General features: G+C 41.2%; 1 pseudogene; it reads left to right on the top strand.

The window, feature by feature from the left end:
• The first annotated feature begins 11,867 nt into the window (after positions 1 to 11,867).
• Positions 11,868 to 16,733, top strand: LOC119911893 (annotated as a pseudogene).
• Positions 16,734 to 17,700: the final 967 nt, after the last annotated feature.

The raw sequence follows: 17,700 nt of genomic DNA, 5'->3' as shown, positions 1-17,700 counted from the left end.
ATTCTCTTTAAGATTTCTTTGTGCAGATTCACTTCTAGTCATTTTTAAGATAAAAACAGTACGGCTAACTTAACATTTGTCAGTTTAATGTTAGCACTTCTCAAGCCACTAAAGAGAAAATAGAGTCTAACTTTATTTTCTTTCTTTTAACAGAGAGTGATAAAATAATAAACCTGATGAGTGTGATCCTGGGCGGCCTGACTGTTTTCCTCATAATGGTCATCATCTGTCTGGTTGTTAAAAACAGGAAACTTCAAAAAGGTACTGTTTGTATCTTGGTTTTGTTTTTTCACTTCCCTAAAATTGTGTGAATATGTTGAAAGAGTACAAATGTTCATGTTGGTCACCTGATTACAAATATTGTCTCCATCATTCAGCTGCCAACAAAGAACAGAATCCACAACAGCATGAGGTAAATTAAGTTTGATTGTTTACTATTACATATTTAAAATTGTTAAAGGTGGTTGAATCATGGCAGGTTGGGATTTAGTTTTTCTCACAAACTCAGCCAGTTGACGTGTGTAACTGTGTGTCCTCTTTACAGAATCTGGACTCTGATGACCTGAAAGCACTGAGTTTGTATTCAACAACAATAAGAAACAGGAGGCCTGCATCAGAGAGAGAAGTGGAAACTCATGTTGTTTATGCTATATATAGAATAATGCTATTAATCATATTCATCAATTGATATTCTTTTGTGGGTTGGGGGGAGGGGGGGGGTTACCATTTTCTTATTAAAAAATGTACAACTAATGAAATTAATAAAAGTGATCTTTTAGTCTCATGAATCTCTCACTCTCTGTCTTTCTAACTCTAGAGATACTGTCCATAAAGACAATAGATAGATGGAGGTCTGCAGATGGAGGAGTGAGTGAGGTGCACATCACTTGTTTAACAGGAAGAGACAGCAGAGTGTGGTCTGATGCTGCGACCTCCAACTAGAAGAAATATGTACCCCAACTTCACGAGTAGCAGCTGAATTATGTCACAAAACAATATCAGCGCCCATGGATGCACACACTCTATATGGTAAACCATAAACTAAAAAGCAACAAAAAGTATATTTGCATGTATTTAAATTAAAATAATACATGCGGTCATATAGTAAAACCTGTTCAGCATGTACATTGATGTAGAAATATGTTAGGCCTATTAGGCTGCTGGCTACAGTAAAGAATCGCATAAAGTCATCTTCTCTGCATAAAAGTTATTGTTAAAAATGCCAAAACATTAGGAAGTGTAATCTACAACATTGACTGACTTGAGGGTTACCAACTGATGTAGCTAGACGGGTACACAGTTAACTGGTAAAGTATAGGCTATTTATGTCAGTTGTTGCAGTTAAACTGCCATCCTTTTAATTAACACCTAAAGCACTGCTGAGGGTGCAACTGTGTGTAAACTTTGTCACGATCAGCCATGGTTTTTGTTCACTTTCGGCGTCATGCCCCATCGTGCACCTGGAGCGCTTTGAGGTCGGAAGTTTCAACTGGGAAAAATCCCAGTTCCGACTGGTCTCGAACGCGGCATGAGCACAGCTGAGGTGAAAATCATGAGGTCGCACATCTGAATCTGAATCAAGTCGGACATGAAGCAGTGAATTCTGGCTGACTTTCCTCTGTCAAGTAGATGTGGTGGGGAAAGATTCCCCAGGTGCAGGTTAAGGTGTGGTGGTGTTGAATGCAGCCTTGACTTAACTCCTCCCCTGGCCAACCTCCTTATTAGGCTTAGGCTATATAAGACACCTGTGTTCCCTTTCTCTCTCTCTGCTTCTTGATCTGTCCCTGCTGTGGTTGTGGCCCAGTTATGTGAAAGGAATAGTTTCATGCATGTTTGTTTTCCCTTAACAGTTTATGTTGCTTACCTGCACTTTGACCTGTTAGGAACCTCCTTTTCTCCTGCCCTGTGACTGTTGATTGTTGTATCTTCATGACCCATCTCAGAGGTGGCGAGTAGATACATAAATGTATTTTAACGCAGTAAGGCTGAGCCTGGCTAATTGTTTCACTCAGTTTTCCTGATTCCTCCTTGTTTTTGACCACTGCTGTTTCACCTCATTTAGTTTCCTGTTTGGCTATTTAGTTAGTTTTGCTCCCTTCCTGGTCCACTGTGCCACATAGACAAAGTGATCAGGTTCTATATTTGTACAGAAAGTAGATATTTAAACTGTGATGTCAATGTGTTACATGTCTGAATAAAAAGTGATTGGTAGTTGTATTTTTGAATATAAATATTTATGACACCCACATGCTGCTTGTTGCACTTTGCACTGTGGTGATAAACAGCACTGTTTATATCAGGGAGATTGGTTTCTTCACACCTAGCAGACTAACTTGCTCATCTTCAGTGTTTAAGTCTCTCCCAAGATGCCTGAAGCAGAGTGAGGCCTCATCCACATTACTGCCACATTTGAATTAAAACAGACTTCTTGCTACATTTGCACCTTCCATCCAGACTACAATGACTAAGACCTGAAACAGAAGTTTGGAAGGGCTGCCGACCCAGTTTTGTGTTTCAAAACTTCAGAGGGTGTTTTAGTGAAGACGGGCCAAAATGGAGGACTTTAGAAACGATGACGCAGACTCTCACGCTCGGCTCTAATTGGGTCTCAACTCATACAAAGCAGAAGCATGATGCTACTGACCGGGTTTTTGACATGGTATTTTTATTAAAATATTCTGTACCGTACAAATAAAACTTATCCGCCTATACTTGTACTGTGCATGTCACCGTTTACTTTGACAACGCCCAGTCTGCTTTCCGCCGCCACACTCTTGTTACATTCAGTAACAGTCCCAGCTCATTATTGGTGCATGCAAAAAACTGGTCTGATGCTTCATCTGTATGTATTTTACGGAATAGACCATCTGCTTCATGTTTACACTGGCACGCACATGCCCAGTGTAAATCACTAGTGTGGATGGAGATAATAAATTTAATTCTCCGTTTGTAATGTAGTGGACCTAAATTTATTAGTTATGCATTTTAATAAATTTATGAGAATTGATACCCAATTATGAATTATTATTCATAAAATCAGAATTTCCTCGTAAAGGGCACCACCGGAGTTGTTATAATCCTAGAGTCTCCGGACCTCTAGGTAGTTTTGAATAATTATACAATTATTACTAGTGATCAGTTAGTTAATAATCGCTCAATTATCTTAAATCAGTCAGTCAGTCTCATATCTAAAGGGTCAATTCTCTTGGCAGGAACTATAAATAGGCAACACACACAGCTCTTGATTATATTACAGTGAATTTATTCTCTAACTAAGGTGATAAAAAGATGGTTGGATACAGGGAACATAAACATTTGCTGAACACTGAGCCTGGAGGTTCGATTGTGGGAAGCATTCGACTCATACGGCATAGAAGAGCTACTGAAAGTAAACTAATGCTATAGTTTAGGAGTTAAAATGGACATCTGATCACAGAACGTGTGTTAAGTCTTACTGCTTGTCGACAGCCTGCTTTTGGCCTGTTGCACGGGTCCCACGCTAGCTGCCGATCCTGGCTTTTTGCTAGGGATTCTCCGGGGTTCTCCGTGTCTGATTGAAAAACCTCCTCCGTCTGGCAATTCAGCTGTTTGCAGGTTTCCTTGGTTGCAGTTGGCGAGACCACGTGGCTTGGTCTGACCTCGGTGAAGTTGGCTTCGACGAAAAGGCTTAAAATGGAACTTGGTCGTTCCTGAATTAGTCCAGTGTAACTTAACGGACTGATAACTTTAACAAACAAAAGAAAGAAAGAAAATAAAACAAACTGAAGGCAGATCGATTACTCGGCACTTCAGGTGTGTAGCTTCAGGCGAACAAAGGCCTGTTTGTTTCGCTGGCCGAGTCTGGGCGTGTTGCCTGGCGAGGCACGCCACGCGCGTGCCGAAGCATCCAGAGGGCAGGGTGGAAGAGCGAGAAGAGGGAAGAGACTAAGAGTGAAGAGCGCGAGCAGGTCGCGTGTCGCTCTTTTGTTGCCTGGGGCGTGGTTCCCCAGGGGGCGTCTCAGGTTTCCCCAGGGACTGCCTTTCCAAACTTAATGTCTAAAGAAAAGAAATCTATTTGCACGTATTATAATCAAATATTTTCCACAATCGAACCTCAATGGTTGAACGGTTGTACTGTTCTAGGCGTTTGGTAACAGGAAACAATTGTCACATTATTGGTCAGGATATTTGTACATTTAACAGCATTTCCGACGAGGGCATGTAATACTTATTTCGCCCACTTGGGGGAGCTCAGGTTACATGAGGAAAGCTTGGATTAAATCAAAGATCGTCTCTCCTTAGGAACCGGGGAATTTGTTGATTCATCCTTAAATTCAAGCTGGCGATTAAGAGTATAGTAAAACATTTCTTTGTCATCATTTCTAAAGGAATTTTGTAAGAAAGTATTATGAACAAGCATTGATTACATTAGATGAAGGAGTGTCTTGCTGAAAATAAAACATTGCACAAGTAACTTCTTTTCAGCACTAATATCAACAACAGATAGCAACAACAGTTAACATAACAACTCAAATAGAGGCAAACATATTCAGGTAACTAAAGATTTAATTAAATTTAATTAGATGCTTTGAGTCTTTTGGAGAATGCAGTCCTTTGTCATCCAAAGTTCAGTGTCTGGAACATGTCACACTTAAGTGAGACAAGGAGTATCCTTTTGATGTGGTAATAAAACAAAGAATAAGGTCAGTTTCCACGGAAACGTGTGTGGTGGGGTAAGTTTTGATAGGCTGTTCAGGGAGATGCCAATGGCTGGCTTGTGTCCCTTTGTCAGTTTAACAGTCAGGCCCCGCGTTATCAGCTTCGGAATCAAAAAGGTGCCAGTTTTATGGTCGGGCTAGCACTTAGAGAAAGCAACTTTGACCCCTCCCCATCTTCTCTGGGGAGGAGAAAGGAATTTAGGGTAGCTCCACATTCATTCAATATAAAATGCACAAATCCACATCGTTGTTCACTACAGTAAACTAAAACTGTAGTGTGGATGGGGCCTGATACTCATGAAGCCATTCACTCCACAGGCTGTACACTGTTCTTTTGGAACAGAAAAGCTCACCTGTACATTCAAAGCAGGCTGCTTTATGTGAAAGACAGTGTGCTTTTCATGTGCTACAGCAGTGGAGGAATAACTGGTGAGTGAAGATGTGCCAGATTTGATAGACCTCTCAAGGGTGGTGGATTTACAAACTGGTGCAAAGCCACCTAGAAATTCACTGAACATGAGAATTAAGTTATAATTCAAAGAGCAGCTGCTCCAGGGCTGCACAAACAGGCGCTCAAAGGAAGGACTTTCTTTGGCCTTCGGTTAGTGAAGCCTTGTAAGGGCCCTGTGAGGCAGTGGCAAATTTACAAAGGTCAAAGTGCGCTTGGTGACCTTTCTTGTATAAATGTGCTTAAAGGACAACATTTATTCATTTAGCTGACGCTTTTACCCAAAGCAATTTACAATTGCTATACATGTCAGAGGTCACACACCTCTGGAACAACTAGGGGTTTAGTGTCTTGCTCAGGGACACAGTGGGGGATTGAACCTGGGTCTCTCACACCAAAGGCGTGTGTCTTATCAATTGCGCTACCACCCCCAAATAACAGCACTGAGAGATGACAGTGTTGTGTTCCATTTCACGATACCTTCATGTTTTGATAGAGGAGGAGCCAGCAAAGGACACTGATGACTTTAAATGTCCTAATAGGGAGATTTTGCAAGCAGGGAGGAGTGAGTGACGTACATGTCACTGGTTTAACGGGCAAATAAAGCACAGGTAGGAGCACAACTGACCTGAAGATCATGAGGAATCTAAAGTCAAACCTTTGTTAAATAAAATATATGAAGCAGAGAGTCATGAGGCCTCCTTTCTTTAACATTTACATTTCTATTCAAGGTCAGGATAAAACATTTCCACAATACTATTTTTTTACGATTTGCTTGGCTATGCTGACCTTTATTATTATTTGTCTCTATTGTGTGCTGACACAGTGACTGTGTATATATACAATTGAAAGCTGTAGCTTTCTGTCCTGAAAGGGTTTGCATGCACATGTTGGTAAGCAACAAGTCTTGTGCGCTCCCTGCACGCAACTTTCCACTGTGGGGAAAACACTGTATCAGCCGAAACGAAAGCCACAGAAGGACTGGCCTTCAGCTCTCTGCAATGAAACCACACAGCATACAAAAGCTGTTCTACTTTCACACAACATATTTTCTAATTTCTCTTCAAATTTGATGATAGTTTTGTTGTTATATGTAGATATGCAGTTAGTTAGAATCCCATCAGCAGTAAATCCATCTCTTCTCAAACTGGCACCTTCTTTACAGATCACACTGATTTCACTCTGTCAGTGTTATACATCAGCATCCTGCTTGCAGAAAAAATGCCTTGTGCAGCCTCATTCTTGCAGAGCCAGACAACAGTGTCTTCCTCTGTACAGGTGCTGGTCATATAATTAGAATATCATCAAAAAGTTGATTTATTTCAGTAATTCCATTCAAAAAGTGAAACTTGGATATTATATCCATTCATTCATTACACACAGACTTATATATTTCAAATGTTTATTTCATTTAATTGTAATGATTAAAACTGACCTAAAGAAAATCACAAATTTAGAATATTAAGACCAATACAAAAAAAGGATTTTTAGAAGTGTTGGCCAACAAGCATGAACATGAAAAGTATGAGCATGTACAGCACTCAATATTTAGTTGGGGCTCCTTTTGCCTGAATTACTGCAACAATGCGGCGTGGCATGAAGTCGATCAGTCTGTGGCACTGCTTGGGTACCCCATAGATTTTCTATAGGGTTAAGGTCAGGCGAATTTGCTGGCCAATTAAGAACAGGGATACCATGGTCCTTAAACCAGGTACTGGTAGCTTTGGCACTGTGTGCAGGTGCCAAGTCCTGTTGGAAAATCAAATCTGCATCCCCATAAAGTTGGTCAGCAGCAGGAAGCATGAAGTGCTCTAAAACTTCCTGGTAGATGGCTGCGTTGACCTTGGACCTCAGAAAACACAGTGGACCAACACCAGCAGATGACATGGCACCCCAAACCATCACTGACTGTGGAAACTTTATACTGGACTTCAAGCAACGTGGATTCTGTGCCTCTCCTCTCTTCCTCCAGACTCTGGGATCTTGATTTCCAAAGGAAATGCAAAATTTACTTTCATCAGAGAACATAACTTTGGACCACTCAGCAGCAGTCCAGTCCTTTTTGTCTTTAGCCCAGGCGAGACGCTTCTGACGCTGTGTCTTGTTCACGAGTGGCTTGACTCAAGGAATGCGACAGCTGAAACCTAGGTCTTGCATATGTCTGTGCGTGGTGGTTCTTGAAGCACTGACTCCAGCTGCAGTCCACTCTTTGTGAATCTCCCCCACATTTTTGAATGACTTTTGTTTCACAATCCTCTCCAGGGTGCGGTTATCCCTATTGCTTGCACACTTTTTTCTACCACATCTTTTCCTTCCCTTCGCCTCTCTATTAATGTGCTTGGACACAGAGCTCTGTGAACAGCCAGCCTCTTTAGCAATGACCTTTTGTGTCTTGCCCTCCTTGTGCAAGGTGTCAATGGTCGCCTTTTGGACAGCTGTCAAGTCAGCAGTCTTCCCCCGTGATTGTGTAGCCTACAGAACTAGACTGAGAGACCATTTAAAGGTCTTTGCAGGTGTTTTGAGTTAATTAACTGATTAGAGTGTGGCACTGGGTGTCTTCAATATTGAACCTTTTCACATTATTCTAATTTTCTGAGATACTGATTTTGGGGTTTTCATTAGTTGTCAGTTATCATCAAAAATAAAAGGAATGAACACTTGAAATATATCAGTCTGTGTGGAATGAATGTATACATTGTACAAGTTTCACTTTTTGAATGGAATTACTGAAATAAATCAACTTTTTGATGATATTCTAATTATATGACCAGCACCTGTAAACTGAGATACCTACAAATTTGCAGGACAGTTCAACAGATACAAAATCTGCTTTGTAGATGATCTAATAACTAGTCTAATAACTACTTGTGATCAAATTTGAATTACTGTGCACTGCACTCCCTTTGGTCAGGTGCGAGCTCTTGAGATTATAATTACACACTGTGTAATAGTGTAACAACACCTGTGTTTTGACTACCCCTTGCAACTGACTTTACAATCATTCCTGCCTACCAATAGTATGGTTAAGTAAATACAGGCATTCTGATCCGAGGCCTGTACCACAAAGCAGGAATTGAGCTTATCCACATAACTTTGGGGTTAACCCTGGGTTATTCAGTACCACAACGGTGGTTCACTTCTTACCAGGGTAGATCACTATGGTAACATGCTCTAACCTGCTCTAGAGCAGATTATGCCTGACCGCCCGATCCGCACTGCCATAACGTGACAACAATGAAGCAGTGTACTGTAATTCTCTATTCCCAGTGCGCTCACGATGACTGGCACGGGTGCGTTGCTAGCTCATGCAGTGAAAGCAGATAAGCTAGCAACTGCATCTGCAGGTCACAGCGCAGCTAGGCTAGTCTGCTATAGCCGGAGAGAGACAGCCAAGGCCACATCTCTTCCGGTATAGTGGGACAAAAGATTGCTCGCTACTTCGGTTGGTTTAATTTCCTCCACGAGTGGCTCATAGCACTGTTTTACAGCAGGCGAGGGTGTTAAGCCTGTCACTGCTTCACATGGAAGCTGTGAGCTTGAGCCTGACGCTCTGCCTTTTCCAAACGCCAGCCATTGTTTGGGGCTGAAGGGGTCTGTCACAAGGGTGAGGCATCATATGCACAATGCTTGAGTGTGCAGTGTTGGACCAGCCTCTCCAGGTTTGGCTCCTGAAAGGGAGAGGCAGACACAGGCTGTTTTTTCCGCTGAGGTCGTACAGACCATCCAAGCAGCGAGCAGTCTCCACCACTACTTGCTGTAAAGCTAAGTAGTTGGGCTTTCAAGCTGATGGATTGAGAGGAAGACAGATCCATCTATCTGTTTGGTGGGATCCGTTTTTCTGGTCTGATGGAGAAGGGGCTGTCGCGCTGCAGCTATCTCTCCTGTCCCGAGGGGTTTGGTGACAGAAGAGTCTTCACCCACCCCCCCATGATATGCTTTCTGCAGGGTGTGAGAAGACAGCGACCGGTGTCGTGTCTCTTGGTGCCTCAGTAGGACTTTCTGCTTGTGCTTGAGGCTCTAAGGTCTGCACTTTATGAGCCCCTGGATCAGTCCTCATTCAAAATGCTATCTCTCAAACAGCCTTGCTGCTAGCTTTCACCTCTGCTAAGAATGTGAGTGAGCTGTGTCCCCCCCAGCTACATGCTGCATTGTGGTGACCACAGTGCAGTTGGATTGAAACAAAACCACTCCTTTGTTCTTAAGAACATAAGGAGCATGTTCAGGTCCAGGACAATAAATCTAGATGTGTTCTTCCCTACCCCACTTACGGTACAGGTAACCTCTTTTTATATGATGGTGTTAATGGTCAGGCCAAGGCCCTATTGTTCCAGCGACGTTCAATGCCAAACAAAACAAACACAATCACTCACATAGAAGTGATGACCGGGGATGTGTAACACTTGGCCCAAACCAGCACAAATTCTGCGCCCCGAAACAGCACTGCACTAGTGGAGGAAATTTTGACTATGCACTACAACAAACTATGAGGGACCAACAAACAGCATCAACAACAAATTAAACCAATAGTAAATTAGTTTTATTAGAATGTGATCAAATTAATTAGGAATAAAGGCATGTCTATATGACTGTTTCGGATAAAGGCCTGGACCTCATTTACAGAACTATTCTCAGATTTAAACTTACTACTTCAGATTATTTCCAGCGGTGTGCTTACGTTGATTCATAAAAGATATCGAGCATAAAATACCTTGTTTATGGAGGTTCTAAGAAGCCCATTTGTGACTTACATGCAAACTTACATTGCTGATTGAAGCCAGGCAACATGCATTATTTGTTGGACCAAAAAGTACAAAACTAAAAGTTGCAATTAATTCCTCACACCATGGGGTTACCAGCCATTCACCCTTGGGGCGGGGGCATGGCTGTCTCTTTAGCATGTGATATCGAGTCCTTTATGCTCTGTGGGGGTCATTGGGTACCCTGGCTGCTTGGGTTCTTGCCCACCTGCCAATAGGATCTGTGCGGCGCTGTTGTGGTGTCCCACTCTCATTAACAACTGCAGTGACAGTAACTCTGTGACAGGCTTATGCGCGCGCGCGCGCACACACACACACACACACACACACACACACACACACACACACACACATCGTCGCTGTCGGGCACAAACCTTCTATGTCCCAACTCGTGATTTTTCAGGAAATTAAAAAAAACCTGTGTTTTTATTATAATTGAATACGGCATCATTGAGAATCACGAGCTGTTTTTATACTTTGTATTGGTAAAATATTTGTAAAAACCACAGACAGATGTAAAGGGTAACCAATAACACTGATTTATTTAAAAAAATAAAAATGATTAAATGTGGAGATTGTGGAGGTTTCTGCCCGACAGTGACGATATATTTATTAACCTTTATTTAACCAGGAGAGTCCCATTGAGATTAAGAACCAAGGGTGACCTGACCAAGACAGGCAGCAGCATATAAAAAAATGCAAACACATAGGTGCCGACAAATAACACAGAAGATTAGTAAGCTAACACTTCATAAAGTCATTTTATATCATTTTTACAGTCTAAGAGCATTTACATATTAAGGCATCTGCCTCTAAGTCTTTCATTTTGGATTTAAATGCGTTTAGCAAGATTAATTCAGTGAGTTTCAAATCCTTTTGCAACATATTCCATGCTGAAGGTGCAGAATACAGAAATGCCTTCTTTCCCGTTTCCGTACGGGTATTTGGCACAGAGAGCATAAAGAAGTCCTGAGAACGCAAAGAGTGTCACCCATTACTTTTCTGCATGATATGAACATATAGGTAGCTTGGCAGCAGACCAAGAATTGCCTTATATATGAAAGAGTACCACTGACATAGAGTATAGCTCACAGTGGTGAGTCAGCGCTTTGCAATTTGTAATGAACCTCAAGGAAGCATGGTAAGCTGTGTCAATCATATGAAGATTCTGTGCAGAGGTATGCATATAGAAAAGATCACCATAGTCCAGAACAGATAAAAACAAGTGGTGCTTTTTACATTAAACGAAAAACCCAGTTTTAGCCTCTGCTTTTTCACCAAGTACAGCACATGTGGCTTAGAACTCAATCAAAAGACCCAGGTATTTATAGGAGTTAACAACCTCTATTTAGCTTCCCCCCAGAACTGGAGGGAGACATAAACGCATTCTGCAAATATTCAATTGCTTGTACAAGAGTTGACACACAGCAATATATGACAGTATCTTCAGTCTTAAAACTTCATCATCAACAGTATTGAAAGCTTTGGACAGATCAATAAAGAGTAATGCCGAATGTTGCTTCTTGTCAAGTGCAACCAAAACGTCATTTACCACCTTCATTGCAGCTGTGATGGTGCTATGACATACAGTCATTGCCAGTGCAACACATTCAAGTGTTAACGGTAAGATTGTGTTCAAGCCTTTCAGAGATCTCATTTTCTCATCATATTTATAGTTTATCTCACATGTAATAAGTAAGTAAGTAGTTGACAGCATAAACACAAACTAAAAGACAATACATGTGAAATTATTTAACTCATGTTTTTTTTAAGGTAATGGTGAATCTGATGATGAAGTGGATTTTCAGACTGAAAGTAAGGTTTTCCTCTCGTAAGATTTGTTTCATTGTGCAAATTACCATATAACCAGTAATTTTAATCTTAACCATGTCTAAAACTACCAGATTAGAAAACCATAAATATTCTCTAGAATTGTTCTTGTAGCCTGATGGAATTACAAACCTAATGAGTGTGATCCTGGCTGGTCTGGCTGTTTTCCTCACTATGGTCGTCATTGTTCTGGCTGTTAAAATCAGGAAACTTACAGGTACAGTAGATTATACAGAGATAATTTGTTGCACATCTTCTTGTAAATGGTGTTAACATGATGCACAAGTCCAAAGTAAAGTATAATTGTTTGAAAAATAGTGAGGGAGAAAAACAATAAAATAGACCAGCCCCCTGTGGTAACAGTGTCTGTATGAGTAGAGAAAAAAGTCTCCACAACACCAATATTAAAAGCATTGCTATTTTGCTTAAGCTCTGCGCGCCACATGTGCAATTTTCCTCGCTCTTCCCCGCCTCTATTGCCCTCCACGCACCCCCCATGCACACACACCTACATTCACATGCTTGCTGATTGTTGTATGCATTTGCACAGAGCAAAGGGTCCTGGAGAGATTTTGGGCTTTGATAAAAAAACCTGAAGATGTTTTTGTTAGAAGAGAAGAATGTCAAAGCCCCAAGGTATTTGTAGCTGTCCTGAACATCTGCAATGTGGCCTTCTGGTCACTTCTGATCATCTTCCCTCTTTTTGATACCATGCGACCACACTTGTCCAGTCCAAACGACATTTCAATGTCATTGCTGTAGATCCCGGTAGTGTGGATCAGTGAGTCGATGTCTCGCTCATTTCTGGCATACAGCTTGATGTCATCCATGTAGAGGAGGTGAGTGATGGTTGTTCCACTTCGGAAACAGTATCCGTAGCCAGTCTTTGTGATGATCAGGCTGAGGGGGTTCAGGCCTATGCAGAACAGCAGCGGGGATAGTGCATCGCCTTGGTATATGCCGCACTTGATGGTGACTTGTGCAATTGGCTTTGAGTTGGCTTCCACAGCCCCATAGAGTTCTTGATAAAGGCTATTAGTGTCCTGTTGATCTTGTACATTTCCAAGCATTCCAGTATCCATGTATGTGGCATTGAGTCGTAGGCTTTCTTGTAGTCAATCCAGGCGGTGCACAGATTGGTCTGCCTGGTCTTGCAGTCTCGAGTGACTGCTCTATTAACCAGTAGCTGGTGCTTGGCTCCCCTGGTATTACTACCCATTCCCTTCTGGGCCCTGTCCATGTATTGAGCCACGTGCCTACTCATCTTAGCCGCTATGATGTCTGACAGGAGCTCCCATGTTTTGCAGAGGCAGGTTATTGGCAGGTAGTTGGATGGGATTGTTCCCTTCTGGGGGTCCTTCATGATCAGGACTGTCCATCATAGGGTTAACCACTCTGGGTGGGTCCCATCCATCAGCAATTGGTTCATTTGTGCTGCCAGGCGTTCATGGAGTGCAGTTAGTTTCTTCTGCCAGTCAATGTGGATCATGCCAGGGCCTGGTGATGTCCAGCTCTTCATAGCTGCCACTCTTTCTTGGATTTCTGCTGTTGAAATGGTTACTGGTTCTTGTTCTGGGAGATTGCTGTGATCTGTTCTTAGATCCACTAGCCACTGAGCATTGGTGTTGTGGGATGCCTCTTTCTCCCATATGTTCTTCCAGTACTGTTCAGTCTCAGCCCTGGGTGGATCTGATCTTGTGTTATTACCCTGCCACTGAGAGTACACTTTGGATGGTTCGGTGGAGAACATCTGTTTTTTTCTCCTGGCTCCTGCTTCTCCCCTGTATCTCTTTAGGCGGGTAGCCAGAGCATTAAGTCTTTGTTTGGCAGTCTCCAGAGCCTCAGGTATCGACAGGTTGTTGTATTTCTTAGGTAGCACCTTCCTTGCACCTTTCTGTAGCTCTGAGAGCTGACTAACCTCTCGTCGTGTTGCCTTGATCTTTGCCTCTAGCCTTCTCCTCCATGGGGGTTAATACTCTTTGTGGCTTGTGGTGTTCATATTATAGCCTAGCATGTATAGGATCACTGTTGCTGTGGTGTACATCAGCTTATTGGTCTCGGTTATGGCTTTAGTAGGGATAGTATGTAGTGCTGCATTCACATCTTCTAGCAGACTTTCAGAGGGTACTTTGTCATTTAGCCTTGGCAATCTTGGTCGCTGTACTTGGGGGTCCAGCTTGGTTATGATCTTCAATCGTCAGTCGCGCTTATGTTGAGTGATTCTGTGCCGAAAGGGCTTGTTGTTATTGGGGCTTGTTACCCAATCTCTGAGTGTGGGGATGACGATGACATCTCCCCGCTGACCTGTTGTCCTGGCTCCCCCTTGACATAGCATATTTGTTGCACCTCATCAATCTGTAGTTGTGATAGGAGTTGCCGTTTGCGGATGTTAGAACACTGAGCTAGGAGTTGTTTCTTTGTCAGTGTTGATGATGGGTTTCGAAGCATCCATATATCCCACAGTCTCTGCATATAAACCCTCTCACCGTGATTGCTTGTTTAGTAGCATTGCATCAGATCCATATTTTCCGCTCTAGTCCATTATATATATATATATATATATATATATATATATATATATATTAACGACAGCTGGCCAACTGATCTGCCACTTAACATCATAATGCGCAAAACCCAACCCAACAGTAGATCTACCGTATCAGCCTAATATCGGTTCACACACAGGATTATCGCTGTAGTAAGAGATGCACCGATTACATTTTTCCTGGCTGATTCCAGTTACTGATTTTTTTAAAAGGTCTGATCTGCCGATTCAAATTTTGGCCGTTTCTGATATAATTGACAGCATACACAAACATTTTTGTAACTATTTATTTCAAAAATCTATTTTTATTTGGAACCTCATCAGCACCAGTATAAATGTTCTATTCTCTCTGGGGTCCATTCAATTTTATGGTCATAATGAAACATTGATTAGAAAATAACACTAGCACAAGGAGCTGAAAATATTACATTTTAATTCTTCTTATTCTCCAACTTACTTTTGTGTTTAATCCAACAACAAACCACAGTAGGCTAATCTGCTCACCTTGCTTTTCCTCTCAGACACAGAAGCACACACCCACACCTGGCTGTCTCTCTCTGTCTGCTCTGACTGTTTTTTGAAAATTAAACCATGTAAACCTGTTTTGGTACAACTCCTAAATAGGATTTTGAACCTGAAAATGAGCATAATACCACCTCTTTAAGTTACTTCTGCATGGCTTTAATTGTCAGACCAGGAGGTTCTTGCTTGGTCTCAAACTGCATCTGACACAGATATAACGTGGTACTGTAGAGACTCATGTGAAGTCATCATTCAGAGTTTATGTTGTTAGAAATTAGCTCGAAACTTAAATACATATGCAAAGGCATGCATTGATAGGTCAGTGTGAGCGGAAAGATGAAAAACAAAAGACGCCCCGCCTCTCTAAACCCCTTTATAAGAGCTCAGTAGTAGTGCTTATAAGTCCTACTTACAGTAGTACAGACTTATCTTGCAGTGACACCATTAAATGCACAATGAGGAGCTTTACCTTGATAACAGCTTTCCTTCTCTGCAGCCTCAGTAAGTACTGGCACTTCGCTATTCTCAGCACCAAATAATGTAACAACCACAATTTAAAATTGTAAATTGGAACTGAATAAATAGTTGTTGTTGCCTCATTACAGTAACTGTTGCATTATCCACTCAAGGATAAATCTCTTGTTGTCTCTGCTGTTTGTTTCAGGCTGGATCTCTGTCTCAGTTTCTGAGTCTCAGACTGTGGAGGTCCAGCGTGGAGAAGAAGTCACTCTGCTGTGCTCCAACATTTCCAGAACTCCAACTCAGACAGACTGGTTCAGACTGATCAACAGAACCAAGCCCAGCTGTATCTCCTCCATGTACGAGTCTGATGGCAAAGTTTCATTCTGTCATGGATTTCAAAATCAAAACTTTGAAATGAGCTCCAACATTTCTACTGTCTTTCTTAAAATCAAAAAAGTGGATTTATCTGACTCTGGATTGTATTTCTGTGGATTTTACATGGACAAACATACAGTCATTGCCAGTGCAACACATTTAAATGTTCCAGGTAAGATTGTAGTCAAGCCTTACCTCTTTCAGACATATATTTTTCCATTAGATTCACCATATATCTAAAAAATAATGTCACAGTAATATAAATACTGTATAAAGACAACAAGAAACCAATATGTCTCAGATGAGTTTATCCCTTTTCTCTAAAAAAGGTAGTGGTGACTCTGATGATGAAGTGGATTTGAAGACTTTTGAAGAAAGTAAGGTTCTTCTTTTCTCCCTTAAGATGTGTTTCATTGTGCAAGTTACCATAGAGTCAGTCATTTCAGTCTTGACCATTTCTGAAACTACTAGATTAAAAACCAGAATCTAATTCTATGATTTTTTCTTTTAGAAAAACCTGATGGAATGAGAAACCTAATGAGTTGATCCTATCTGGTCTGGCTGTTTTCCTCACTATAGTCGTATTCTGGCTGTTAAAATCAGGAAACTTCAGACAGGTACAGTAGATTTATTTTGTTGCAAATGGTGTCAACATGATGCACAAATCCAAAGCAAAGCATTTGGACACTAATAATGAACTAATCAGACATTTGTCTTCTGTTGTTTAGCTGTGAATGAAGAACCACATCCAGAAGGCAACAAGGTGATCTTTGAGTTATGGTCTTAGTTTAAATGATTCCTCTGTGGTACAACCCACAACTGCACTAGTTTACATATTTTTGGCAAACTCAGCTACAGTGTGTGTGTTACAGTATGTGACTCTAAATCCTTGATATTCTTTCAGAATCTGGACTCTGCTGCACTGAGGTTCCTTCCGAAGACAATCAGAAGCAGGAGGCCTGCATCAGAGAGAGAAGTGGAAACTCATGTTATTTATGCTGCCAGCAGATAGACTCAGGAAGCAACTGGAACTGCAACTCAGCAACTCATCAACTCATTTTATGTGGTGCTGTAAACAGACGATTATTATGTAATTTTCTTATTTTGTATTTCTCATGCAGATTACCATCTGACCAACACTTTATATTTATTAATGAATATAAAGTAATGAAACGGTCAGCTTCAGTTTTTACTGAATTTATTTTGACTGTTCCAAATACAGTACTGTTTTTCAAATTACTGCACTGTATAATTCAAATACACTGTACAATAGTAAAGTACTGTATATAAAATATAGCGTACTGTAGTTTAAAATATAATTAGGTTATAGCCTAAAACAGTATTGTGCTGTTTACAAATATAGTAACGTCAGTAGTGCAAATAGGCACTGCATTTGTAAATGTGTAATAGGCCTCAATATAAACTGCAGGCTATCAGCGCTGCTCAGAGTTAAACATATTCATACAATATTATGACTTTTTTCCATATGTTGTCATGTATGAAAAGCCCCAAAATGAACACTGTAAGCAGACTATTTGATTATTATAAGCAAATGATTTAAACAGCATGTGTGTAGGAATGATTCTGTCCCAAGCTTTTTGATCCATATCAGCAGCTGATCACCGTAACTGTGATCACTATTAGCGTTTCCCCTGCCTGGATCTGTTGTCTTGTGTTTTTTGTGTGGGTGGTATATATTTGATGAGGAGGAGCCACAAAGGACACCAATAACTGTCAAACTTACAGGAAGACTCAGATGGTCTGAGAGGTGGCGGGAGGAGGGGGTGAGGTACACATCTGACACGTCTGAGCACAACTGACTTTAAAGCTGCAAGGTCTTTAAAGTCAAAGCTTTGTGGCAAAGTATAAAAAGAAACAGTGAAAACTGAACTATTTACATTTGTCTAAATAATATCAGGCTCTTTAATTGTACAGAATGTTGAAAATAGTAAAGCAAATAATTAACTAGCCCCCTGTGGAGACAAACATTGTCTGTCTTGACCACAAATATCAAACAACTTCCTGTTGTCAAAGACTATGAGTAATGCTACCTTTATAAATTGC

This window comes from Micropterus salmoides, unplaced genomic scaffold, assembly GCF_014851395.1.
Source record: "Micropterus salmoides isolate LMB-PRFRI ecotype aquatic unplaced genomic scaffold, ASM1485139v1 Ms_hic_scaffold_2, whole genome shotgun sequence".
NCBI lineage: Eukaryota > Metazoa > Chordata > Actinopteri > Centrarchiformes > Centrarchidae > Micropterus > Micropterus salmoides.
This window is presented reverse-complemented; position numbering and strand designations above follow the sequence as displayed.